Below are 13,183 nucleotides of genomic sequence, written 5' to 3'. Positions count from 1 at the left end.
GGGCCCAGCGGAGGATGCCCAGGCTGGAGCAGAGGGAAGTGGTGATGGGATCGAGGAGGAGAGAGAAGGCAGGGAGGGCAGTGGGAGAGAAGGACAGAGCGGGAGTAGCGGATAGAAGGGGGTGGGAGAAGAGACATAGAGGGGGGCGGGAGTAGGGAGTAGGGAGTTTCTCCTTGATGTCCTGGCCAACAATCTCACCAAAATAAAATTGGTCAATCACTCCATGGCTGTTTCCAGGACATTGCTGTATGCAAACTGGCTGAGGCATTTTGCCCACAAAATGTAATCAAAACCACTGTCCTTCCTGTGAAGCACTCGGTGATGTGAAAAGATGCTATATCAAATGCAAGGATTATTATATTATATTTGTAGTATTATAATAATCCTTGCATTTGATATAGTACCTTTCACATTACATCCAAAAGCACTTCACAGGAGATATATACATATATAAAAAAGTAGAATGACTGTATTTTTTGACAGGGCAAACCACGTTCCACTTTCTCATTGAGGGAAGTATTCCCGAGGTGCCCCTTTTAATATTGTTAAGATATTTATGCCAGCCTTCCCAAGCTGTGCAGCTTGGATTTAGATGCTGTGGCAGATGGCTCACAGCATCTAAATCCGCTCAGTCTGATCAACAGACAACCCGCAAGGCCAAACCTTGTGGCCCTTGCACTCACAATACAAGCACAAAGTTGGTGGAGGGGGAACTTGCATGACTCCCACCGAGCCACCACCTGTGGCCTAGCTTCTCAACTGTATGTGCCTAACTTTTGGAACTCCCTCCCTCGATCCGTCCGTTATGCACATACAGCCCTTGTTTTCAAATCCTGCTTGAAAACCTATCACTTTGACAGCTGCTTTGGTCACCTCCCTCAGCTTCCAGCCCTAGCTTTGGTGCCCAGCCATACAGTGTCAAGCGCTTTGCAATGTGGTGTGAAAGGTGCTGTATAAATATCAATTTATATCATATTGTACAAGTGCAAGTTGTTGCAATCTAATGGAAGATTTCATAAGCTAGGAACATTTGGACAGGTTAAATAAAGAGAAAGTTTGCAGCAGACCAATCAAGGCCAGTCGATTTCCGGCTCCCACACTGGAACTATCATCTCTGATCCCATTCACCTGTTACTCCTCCATGCCCTTTAATATTTTTTTTCGCAAGTGTTTATCCAATCTCACAAGTGTTTACCCTATTTCCTCTTAAACTCTGTTTTGGACTAAACAGCAATTTGTCACTAGGCACAACTCTGGTCCAACAATTCTGTAAGAGAATATAGAAAGGGGTTTGATGGAGTCGGATCAACTGCAGGATAATTGAAAAACGGGATGCGAATGACAAATGCTTTTAGTGTTCTCCTCCAGACATTCTTGGCAAACAAAAACCATCCTTTCAGAGGTTTTTTTCTGGCACTAAAACAAATGATACCTTTCTTCCCTCTCCCTTTGATGAGCGCTTTGGCAATCTCCCAGAATTGAATTAGCCATTCGCATGCACACTGCTTTTGTCTGGAAATTTTCCAATTTGTGTTCGAACATGTGCTTAGATATTCTGCTTTACACAAGGCTGAGAAATGGAAGGAAGACAGGCTTCAAGGTAGAGTAGTCACTTGTTGGGAATTGATTGGTGCTGCATAATTCACCCTGGCTGGTATAACTGTGTAAAACAAGGACGTCCCAGGCAATGGACAGCGTACAGCATTCCAGACCCAAGCTGGGGTTAGGGAGTAAAAAAAAAGGAAAAACTGCGTAAAATTTTCAAATTTTGCATTGTGCCTTTCGTATCAAGTGGACTTCACAAAGCACTTCACAAGATATACTGTAAAATGCCTTTCACACCGGGAGAATGTCTCAAAGTGCTTCACAGGATTTCTACTCTCAACTGGAAAGACAATGTAATATTGGAGAACTTGGCAGTGAATTTGTGCACAGCAACGTTCCACAAACAGCCAAGCCAATGATCAATTTTATCTGGAGCATTGTTGGCCAGGACATTGGGAGAAACTCCCTTTTCTTTTCATAGTGTCATGGGAACGTTAACGTAAACCTAAGCAGGTGGATGGAACCTTGGTTTAACGTCTCACCTGAAGGGTGGCACCTCTGACAATACAGGTTTACCCCCAACACTGTTTTGAAGTGCCAACCTGGACCGTGAGTTCAAAGTCCTGAAGTGGGGCTTTAACCCACAACCTTCTGACTCAGAGGTGAGAGTGCTACCAACTGAGCCGAGCTGACATCTAACATATGAATAAGTCTAAAATGCAATGATTTCCACCCTGACACAAATCTCTACATTTTTCATTCCTAACTTCTTTGTTCAGACTTCTGGCAGGATAACAGTCTGATATGTTCCGAAATAAATCTAAATGTAATTATCGAGCTCTTTCAAGCAAAGAAGCTCGTATTGTGGATCAATGCAAAGATAGCTGACTGCTACATAGAATATGGAATTTGATTTGGAGTGTCCACTCAGCAGGAACCAAAATGATTTTTATTGTGTAATATATTTCCGTGGTGGAATGTGTGATTCGATAAAAGAATAATAATCCTTGCATTTGATGTCGCACCTTTCACATCAAGACAGCTCAAAGTGTCAGTGTCTTTGTATTTTGCAGGTGAACGCGGCAGTCATTAGCACTCAGCAACGTATCACAAACAGCTATGCAGTGAATGGTCGATTTTATCTATGAGATTGGTGACCAGGTCACTGGAAGAAACTCCCTTCTATTTTTGAACAGTGCCAGATGGGACTTTGGTTTCACATCCCATCCAAAGGACAGCATCAATGACTCCCAGCACTGAATTGCAGTTTCAGCCTGGACTGTGGGAGTTCAGTCCCAACGGGGAGCTTGAATCCACAACCTTCTGACTCAGAAGTGAGGTGAGAGTGCTGCTAACTGAGCCAGACTGACATCTATTGATTGGGAACCATTCTGGTTCATTAACCATTAAGCAATGTTACTGAGTGTTTTGTAGTTCTGAACCATTGACTTCAAAACACTCAGTAACATTGCTTAATAAAAATATTAATCCTTCCATTTGACAAAGCGCTTTAATCCCTTGTTAAAACGTAACATCACAGAATACACTGAGAAGTGAATTGACTATATATTTTGTAGGCGAAACACAGCAGCCAGTTGTGCACAGCAGTGTCCCACAAAGAGTTGTGAATTGAGTGACCAAATTATTATTATTATTTTTTGAAGGGATTATTGCCCCCGGAAAGTGATCCGCCAATCAACTAACAACGGGGTTCCTACTTACTGATAGGTAACCAGAGGCGTGTGGAGTAAGGAACTTGCCTGTGGTTTTGCTTTGCCTGGGAATCAAACCCAGGTTCTCTCGCTTGTGAAGTGAGTGCTCTAACCAATACGCTACAGGACTCCACTTGATAGCACTTGACAGAAATTACATGTGAAGAGTTCTGAGGTTAAAGACACTGCATCAAATGTGAGAATGAGTATAGAAATCCCACTGCAGCACTCAATTTCAACTCTTCCCGAAACACTTCTCCAACCCAATGATTGCAAACCTATTTAAATTACCCTAATTACAATTGAAAGCATGAAAGGGGAGTTTTGTGACACCAAATAGAATAACTGAACACTAGGGTAGAAGCTGTTTAAGAAAGTCTGGGTTAATGTCCATAGGTCGCTAATTAAGTATCGAATTCTTCACTGAGCTGATGTTCAGGCAAATTGAAAATGTAAAGATTTGTGGGTCTTTTCAAACATTGCTTCCAAATTTCTTTTATTGACGACTTAACCCAATAAAAACAATTAACATCAGGACTTTGAGTACATGACACTCCGGTGCAGTGCTGCAGAGCGGGGAAAGGGAACACTGCATTGATAGAGGTGTCGTGCTTTGTTAAACTGAGATGTTAAACTGAAGTCCTGTCTGTCTCTTCAGGTGGATGTTAAAGATCCCATGGCACGATTTGGAAGAGAAGGGATTTTCTCCCCCAGTGTCCTGGTAATAACAACCCCAAATAAAATTGGTCATTCACTTCATGGCTGTTTGTGGGACATTGCTATGAGCAAATTGGTTGCCATGTTCGCTTACCAAATACGCATTTCCTACATTTATCATGTAACCATGCAAATAATAACATTATATTTGCAGAGTAGCTATAACTGTGTAATTGAGTGAGCCTCACTTGACAATTCTACTACTGTTTAAGCATGAGCTTGCCAAATTAAATATGTTTTGATTTTCTACAAAACCAGACTCTTGTTGTCTGTAACAAGAGAGGAATCATTTATTAATGTGTTCAATTATTTTCTAACTTTCAACCCATTGACAAATGTCCCTGTATTTCTAATCTCCTCTGTGACCAGTGATTATTGTTGCACGTATAGAATCATAGAATCTTAAAGCACAGAAGGAGGCCATTCGGCCCATCGCACCTATGCCGTTTTTTTGAAATATGTATACACGTTGCTATATCTGAAATATACAAAATACAATGTCCAAATATATAGAGAAAATATAGCAATATATCTGCAGGCCTCTCGACCGTAGAAAGTATCACACTCGAGTCTGTCCTCCCCCCACCTGGCTGCCACACATACTAGTAGAAGGTGCTCTAGAGGCACCAGGACCTGGGCTGGTTTTCTCACCTCTCCCATGCCTGTAAGGCCATAACTTATGTAACCTCTCAATGTAACCCGCAGTGAGACAAACAACAACAAATTACATTTGTAGAGTGCCTTTCAAGTCAAGAGGATATGCCAAGGTGCTGGACAGTCAGGGATCCACAGCGAAGCTAGTGGTTGGGATCAGGAGAGGTGGAGGTAGGGGTAGAAGAGTGACTGAAGGCACGGTCGAAGAGGAGGATCTTGAGATGGGTCTTAAAGGAGGCAAGGGGGGAGGTGAGGCAGAGGGACTCTAAGTAGGAACCCACTTGTTAGTTGATTGGCGGATCACTTTCTGGAAGTAATAATCCCTTCAAAATATAATAATAATCATAATGATCACTCAATCCACGACTGTTTGTGGGACATTCTTGTGTGAAATTATCTGCTGCGTTTCGCCCACAAAATACACAGTCACTACACTTTACAGTATATCCTATCAAACGCTTTGAGACTCTCAACTACGTGATAAGGTATTATATCAAGTGCAAGGAATATTATTATTATTATATCAGATGTAAGGATTATTATCATTCTCAATACTCTCAGCGCAATGTGAAGTTCCTCTCAAACCCTCTATTAGATCTGCTAGTGGCTATCTTATATTTATGGCGCCTCATTTTGGATAATGGAGAAATTAAACCCAGAACTGTACTTTCAGATATAGCAAACAGGACAAGAAGACACTACAGGTTCAGGGTTGCAAAGGGCAATTTTAGGACAGACACCAGGAAGTATTCTTTTACACAGAGGTTCATGAGCAGTGAGAAGAGGTCGCCAGGCAGGAAGATAGAGGACAGCGTAGACGCGTTAAATAGTGCCCGTTGCCTTTGCTCCACTGGGTCTGGCCTCCTCCTTGTCCCCTAAATCCTCCACTCCACCTTCGGGGGCCGTGCCTTCAGCCACTACTCCCCGAGGTTCTGGAACTCCCTCACGCCCTTCGCCTCGCCCCCTCTCTTCCTATTTTCAGGTCTCGGCTGAAGTCCTTTCTTATCGACAGCTCCTTTGGTCACCTTTCTCCCCCTCCCCCTGACTCAACTCAGCTCTGAGACGCCGTCCGGCGTGGAAGGCGTTGTATAAATTCAAGTTGTTGTTGTTGTTGTTGTTGAACGGGCTAAATTCTATAATTGGAAGGCAGTAGGTTTGGCATTTTGGACGTTTGAGATTAAATCATTCTAATTCATCCAAAGCATTCTTGTGATCTTGTGGAAAGTCATCCTGTGAATATTAGAATCAAAGGACCGTTCTGATCTCATCCTAATGAGAATATGAATCCTATCATCCTCCCAGCACAGCATCAAGCTGTTTTTTCAATGAGTCTCAGTGACCTGACCTCAACCATGTATTATGTAACCTATTCCAGTCATTAAATGCCCTCTGGGAAAAGCAAAATTTCCTGGTATCTGTCATTAAATTACCCCATGCATATTTAAACCAATGTTGTTTTGTGAAGACAGTTCAGGTTTCCTGTAATCCCAATTAAAAGTAAAATCGACCTGTGGCCTTTGGCTGGCCAGAGGTTTCCTTATGGATCAATGATATGTTTCATGGTGCAAAGGAAATCTAATAGGTACCTTCTGCAGTTGAAGGTGCCTTGAGACATTTCTAGCAGAGCATAAATTTGGAAATAGCTGAGTGGAATACTTTTGAGAAAAATCAATGGCAAAGTTATTGGTCCCTGACTCTGGTTTCTACAGCTTTAATACTCACGGTGTGTATTTGTGCTATTGTCCAAAATAGTTCTTCCTCTACATAACCCTTGCCATTAGGTTCCAAGGCTGGTCAATTTGATTGATCCAAGCAAGATGATTCCATGTTTTTTTTCTGGCGTAAGTTGTAACATTATTTTTTTTTGGCATATTTTTAAATGGAAAATAAGAACACTTCTTTCAGGAAACTGCCTTCAGGTCTTCAGAGTTAAGAGGCAATTCAAACATTTGCCAAATTGTGGTTGCACCTAAATGCTACGTAAAAGTTTCTCCCTATGGATTTTTTCTCCCTCTGGTATGATATCTACCCATCTTTCTTTTAAAGCCCTCAGCAGATTTCCTACCTATGGCTTTCTGGGACCATGGACTTCACATTTTTACTATAATAACAATAATAATAATCTTTACACTTGGTATAGCACCTTTCATAATAATAATCCTTACATTTGTTATAGCGCCTTATCACATTGTCAAGACGTCTCAAAGCGCTTCACAGAATATACTGTAAAGTGTAGTGACTGTGTGATTTCATGTCAGGAGGACGTTCTAAAGCACTTCCTATGACATACTGTAAGGTGGAGGCGACTGTTTGTCTTATCGTTCTCTGCAAGAAGCCACTTTCTCGTATCTCTGTCCCAACTTGTTTTTCTCCTAACTTTAAGTTTCTTCCCTCTTTTAATTGATTCTGGGTGTTAAAGCAATAAGCAGTAATTGGGCAATTACACTAGGCCCCTTCTTCTCCCTACATAATAATATAATAATCCTTGCTTTTAATAAAGCGCTCATCATGCAGTCGAGATGTCTCAAAGTGTTTCACAGAATATACTGCAAAGTGACGTGACTGTATATTTTGTGGGCCTATCTGCCAACCAATTTGCGCACAGCTGTGTCCCACAAACAATGAGGGAAGAATTTTATTTGGTGGATTGTTGGCCAGGACGCTAAGTGAAACTCTCTTCTCTTTTCACATAGTGCCAAGTAATCTTTAACACCCACCTGATCAGGCAGACTGGACTCAGTTTAATGTCTCATCCAAAAGGCAAGTTGACAAAGCAGCAAAGCTTTATCACTGCTGCAGCAGTGTCAGAACTATATGAGTTCCAAGTCTGAGTGTTGAGCTTGAACCCAAAAACATTTGATTCAGAGACAAGCATGTTACCAACTGAGCCAGGACAGCTAGGACACGAGTAACTTAGGCATTACTTAATAATAATAATCCTTACATTTGATAAATCGCCTTTTCATGTCTTCGAGATGTCTCAAAGCGCTTCACAGAATATACTGGAAAGTGAATTCACTGTATGCTTTGTGGGTGAAACGCAGCAGCCAATTCTGCACAGCAGTGTGCCACAAATAGTCATGGATTGAAGTAATTTAGTATTATTATTATTTTTGAAGGAATTATTATCCCCAGCAAAGCGATCCACCAATCGACTAACAACCTACTTACTGCTATGGAAACAGAGTTAGGAAATTTGCCCAACACTTTGCCCTGCCAGGAATATTAATAATAATAATCCTTGCATTTGATATAGCGCTTTTCACGTCAGGAGGACGTCCCAAAGCGCTTCACAGAACACACTGTGAAGTGAATTGACTGTATATTTGTGGGCGAATGCGGCAGCCAATTGCGCACAGCAATGTCCCACAAACAGTCGTAGATTGAAAATGACCAATTTATTATTGTTTTTTAGTTTTTTGGAGGGATTATTATTAGGCTCTGTGTGGAGTAAGGAAACTTGCCCAAGGTTTCGCCCTCTGCCTGGAATTGAACTCGGGTCTCTCGCTTGCAAAGTGAGTGCTCTAACCACTGAGCTACAGGACTCCACAAACCCAGGTCTCTCATTTGTTCTCGAACAATAGTAATTGCTTTTGTTGTGGAACCTGACAGCCTTTTATTAGAAAACAAAAACAGAAGTCGCCGGGAACACTCAGCAGGTCAGGCAGCATCTATAGAGAAAGGAAAGTGAGTCAAGGTTTCGGGTCCACGACCCTTCGTCAGAACCGGGACATGTTGGGAGGGAGTGGCTTTTAAGGGCCGACAGAGAGGCGAGAGGCAGGGCAAGGAAGACAAAGGAGAAAATGGGGTAGAGCACAGGGGATGATGGGTTAAAGTGGTGTTAGTGATGCAAAACAAAAGGGGGATTGTAACAAAGCAGGAAAATAGAGGTGTTAATACTGCGGAACAAAAAGGTGGGGTCAGGGGAAGAACTTACAACAAAATAGGCAAATCAAGGAGAGAAAAGGTGTGTCTGGGACCAAGATGGTGTGGTAATAGCCACAGAAGAGCAGGACGAGGAAAGTGAGCTGTTTTGGTCTGAAATTGTTGAAATCAATGTTGAGGACAGTGGGTTGTAAGGTCCCTACAACAACAACAACAAAAACTTGTATTTTTGTAGCGCCCTCCACTCCAGACGGCGTCTCAGAGGGCTTTACAGTAACAGATCCCGGGGCCGAGCCGGGGGGAGGAGGAGGAAGGTGACCAAAGGCGCAGTCGAAAAGAAAGGTCTTCAGCAGAGACCTGAAAATGGGAAGGGAGGGAGCGAGACGAAGGGAGTGAGGAAGGCAGATAAATCAGGTGATGTTCCTCGAGCTTGCGCTGTGGCTTATTTGAACAGCGAAGGAGACCGTGGATGGAAAGGGCAGAATGTGAGTGGGAGGGAGAGTTGAAATGGCAAGAAACCGGAAGCTCAGGGTTGAGCTTGCGTGCATGAACGGAGACGTTCGACAAATAGGTCACTGAATCTGCATTTGGTCTCCCCACTGTAGAGGAAACCTACGGCACCTCCCCACTCTCCCCATACTGACAAGTGCAAATCTGTCAGAAACAGTACAGATCAGGCTGATTTTAATGACTGATGATAGGTCAACAGGACTAATAAAAGGCCGGCACCTTCCCATGCCAGCGCAGGAGACACAATGCCTGTCCTTTCACCTCCTCCCATACCAGAGTCAGGGCCCTAAACACAGATTTCAAGTGAGGCCACGATTTGCGTGTACTACCACCAATGTAGTTTACTACACTCGCTGCTCACGATGGGGTCTCATGAAGAGATCACGTGCTTATATATCTGACTCGGAGAGGCATGTAATTTCAAAATGGGGAAGATTTATCTTAAGTCTGTGTCCTCTGATTACCGATCCCCCTGCCAGAGAAAACAATTTCTCCCTATCTATTCTCTCAAAACCCCTCATTATTTTGAATGCTTCTATTAAATTTCCCCTCAGCCTTACCTGCTTTAAGTGTAATAATCCCAGTCTCTCTTATCTCTCCATATAATTGAAGTCCCACATTCCCTGGTATAAATCTGGTGAACGATCCTCAAATTAAATTGGTTATTCACTTCACGGCTGTTGGTGGGGAGCTGCCCTGGGCATATTAACTGCTATGTTCGTCTACAAAGTACATAGTGAAGTGCTTTGAGCCTCTCCAGCATCCTAGGTGCTGCATCAAAGTCAAGGAATATCATTCAGCCTGTGCGCTCTAATTGATGATGGCCATTAGAGGTTAATGAAGCGTGCGGAGGGGGAGGGAGAGGGGGAGCAGGGATCTGAAAAATGAAAAGTAAGCATAAAAAAGCCCATGAAAGCAAGATAGATCGAACAGTGGAGCAAAGGAGCCAGATAACCAGCAGTTTTACAGATTAATCAAGTGATAGACTGCGATTAACACACTGTAAAAGGTTTCCTTAATATTCTTGTTGCCAAATCATCTTTAACGACAAGAGATATTGCACAACTATCAGCAGCAATGAATAGCTTCAATCTTTCGCACTAGCTTCGAAAGTTGCAAAGTGCTTTTTTTAATTAGTTCTTGATGTTACTTGGCTTGTTCAAGACTACTAGGAAAGGACTCAAAAGGGATAACGTAGACAGGCAGTATCCACTTGTTGTTGAGTTCATAACTAGAGGGACATGACATAAATATAAAATAGCGAGTGGGAGATCTGATAGGGAGTTTAGGAGGCAATTATTGATACAAAAGATGGTGAGAGTGCAGAACTCACTGCTGGAAGCTGTGTTTGAAGCNAAAAAAATCAATGTATTTTAGAAAAAAACGATGCGTACACAAGGGAGAAGGGAATAGTGGGGTACAGGAGAGGAGAATAGGAGAAGTGGGGGCTCATGTGGAGTATAAACAACAGAATGGACTATTCAGAGCAAGTGGGGTGTTTCCATGCTGTATCAATCTGTGTGGAAAACGCTCTGAGACGCTGTCCGGTGTGAAGGGTGCTATATAAATGCAAGTTGTTGCTGTTGTGTAATGTACAATAGGTATAATTTTCTCACTGCACTTCCGATTACAATTGCACCTTGTCCCTATCATCGGAAAGCACAATGCCCTACCCCCCATGAGCTCCTCGTGCATTTTTACATTGAAACTACACATCCCCCACCACACCTCCCCCTCCGACAAATCCCTGCAGTTTGGATCATGTCAGCTCATGTGATTGATTTCAGCCTCACTGTTACTGTGAACCTGGCTCACTTGGTAGCACTCTGGCCTCTTAGTTAAAAGGTTTTGGGTTCAGGCCCTACATTGGGGATTTTGAGCTTATAGACGAGGAAATGAAATGTGCTCTCAAATGTGAAATTTTGACGTCAATTATTTATTTTTAGATATCTAACTAGTTTCCTCTTAAAATATAAATAATTTGATCCTGTCTCAACCAAATGCACCGAGCAGAACATTCCACATCCAACAATTTTGTGTTAAAAAAACAAATTCTCGTAACCTTCCACTACGCTTTTGCAAACTATTTTAAATTATCACTCCCCCCCCCTTCCCCCCCCCAGTTATTATCTCACCGTTGAATGGAAATAATTTCTCTCTGTTGATTCTATCAAAACCCCTCATTGTTATGAAGACATCTATCATGTCTTTCCTGAACTTCCTCTGTTCCAGTGAAAATAATCACACAAGCCATAAGCAATGAAGCATGAATTGTGTCTTATATATTATTTTATTTGCTGTCATAACACTCAACATCAGAACATGTACAGAGTCTGCAACTGCTACCAACATGGTTTTTCATACATTAATGAAATTGTGTTATAATGCTTTTTAGCATGTGTTGTGTTCCACATAATTATCAAATCACACACCACATTTTGGCCCCACGTCCTTACGTTTACTTCTGAAATTACCAACCTTCAAAATGTGAGCACTCTTCTGACATTTCACTTGATAATAAGTTTCAACTTTACTCCAAATGTTCACACAAAGTACATTTTATTTGATAGCATACATTAACAATGCCTTATTATTAATGCAGGGACATCTTTTACACTGTTCCTTGCTTCGGAGGCCCAGTAACAAGGAATTAAAAATGTTTGTGCAAAATCGTAGCTAGATTTGACAAGTGTCCACTCATCCACTGTGAGTTGGGTGAGTGGAAAGACTGAGATGAGCTGTCATTGAAGACAGAAAGAGTGAATCCTTCAAACTTTACTTTGTATTTGTCAGATAAGGCTTGGTGATCCCAGAGTATACTGCTGGAGTTTATTCAGCTAAAAACACATAGATTGCCATTGGGAGCACTTCTGTTGCTTGTCCAGCTAGAACCACCCTACCCATTAGAGCACTGGCTTGCAATGTTAATAAGAATTGAGCGAGATGGATGCTTTCCCCCAGCCTGCACCTCCAGGTCCTGCCGATGATCCAGTCCGGGCTGTGCCATCATCAGCAGTGCCCTGGAAAACTGTGGACCCATCTGGCTCAGGAACTGGATAATACCAACAACAACTTGCATTTACATAGTGCTCCTCACACATGGTAGTTTCCCAGAGCGCTGGACTACCGAGACTGCCACAGAGGGTTGGCTCGATTGCTGTATTCCATTGCCAGGCATGTGACATTGAAGCCAGTTCAGCTCCAAGGAGTTCCCGCTTACTATACCCTGATCATTCGCCATCCAGCAAGGGAAGGTTTACGACCCATAATCTTACAAAGAAATTGACCTATGAGCTAAGGGGAAATTTTAGTTTAACTCTTGCATCAGACTGACCTCTGTAACCAAACATCAAAAGACGAATTTCTCAATAAGATAATAACCAAGAGTAAACTCTGAAGGATTGTGTCCTCGTTCTTGAGCTTTGACCTGACTCCCCCCCCCCCCCCCCCCAACCCTCCTTTTTTACCCGCCCACCCTTTGTGGGGCTGGGAGGGTTGTGTGAGGGACTGATTGGGGCAATGTCATCGGTGCTCTCAATAAGAAAAAAAACACTGCACTGTGTAACTAGGATCTTTATGCAATGGGCAGGACAAAAGTTGAAGGCAAGAAAGATGAGAGATGAGAGTCACACCAAGCTTCCTCACAGAGGTCTGACACATATAATTTTTCGATCATTGCAAGCTCTCCAAGTGTTCCGAGGCATTACCCTATGTGATGAAGGGTGCTCAGTAAATGTAAAAAACACTGGGAAGGGAATGCACAGCAGCACAGGCAGCATCTCTGGAGAGAGGAAAGTGAATTAACCTTTCAGCTTGATGATCCTTTATCATTTTCCTCTCTCCATAGATAGTGGCTGACCTGCTGTGTTCCCAGCCATTTCTGTATTTATTTCAGATTTCCGGCATCTGCAGTATTTTGCCATTTTTTTCTCTCTCAATAAGAAAACTGGATTTGAGACACTGCACTGTGTAACTAGGATCTTTATGCAATGGGCAGGAGAAAAATTGAAGGCAAGAAAGATAAGAGTCACACCAAGCTTCCTCACAGAGGTCTGACACAGATAATTTTTCGATCATTGCAAGCTCTCCAAGTGTTCCGAGACATTACCCTACATGATGAAAGGTGCTCTGTAAATGTAAGTTGTTGTTGCCAAAGCTAT

Source organism: Callorhinchus milii, unplaced genomic scaffold (assembly GCF_018977255.1).
Source record: "Callorhinchus milii isolate IMCB2004 unplaced genomic scaffold, IMCB_Cmil_1.0 Scaffold1, whole genome shotgun sequence".
Classification (NCBI taxonomy): domain Eukaryota; kingdom Metazoa; phylum Chordata; class Chondrichthyes; order Chimaeriformes; family Callorhinchidae; genus Callorhinchus; species Callorhinchus milii.
The sequence above is the reverse complement of the archived record's forward strand: the minus strand, read 5'-3'. Positions refer to the sequence as shown.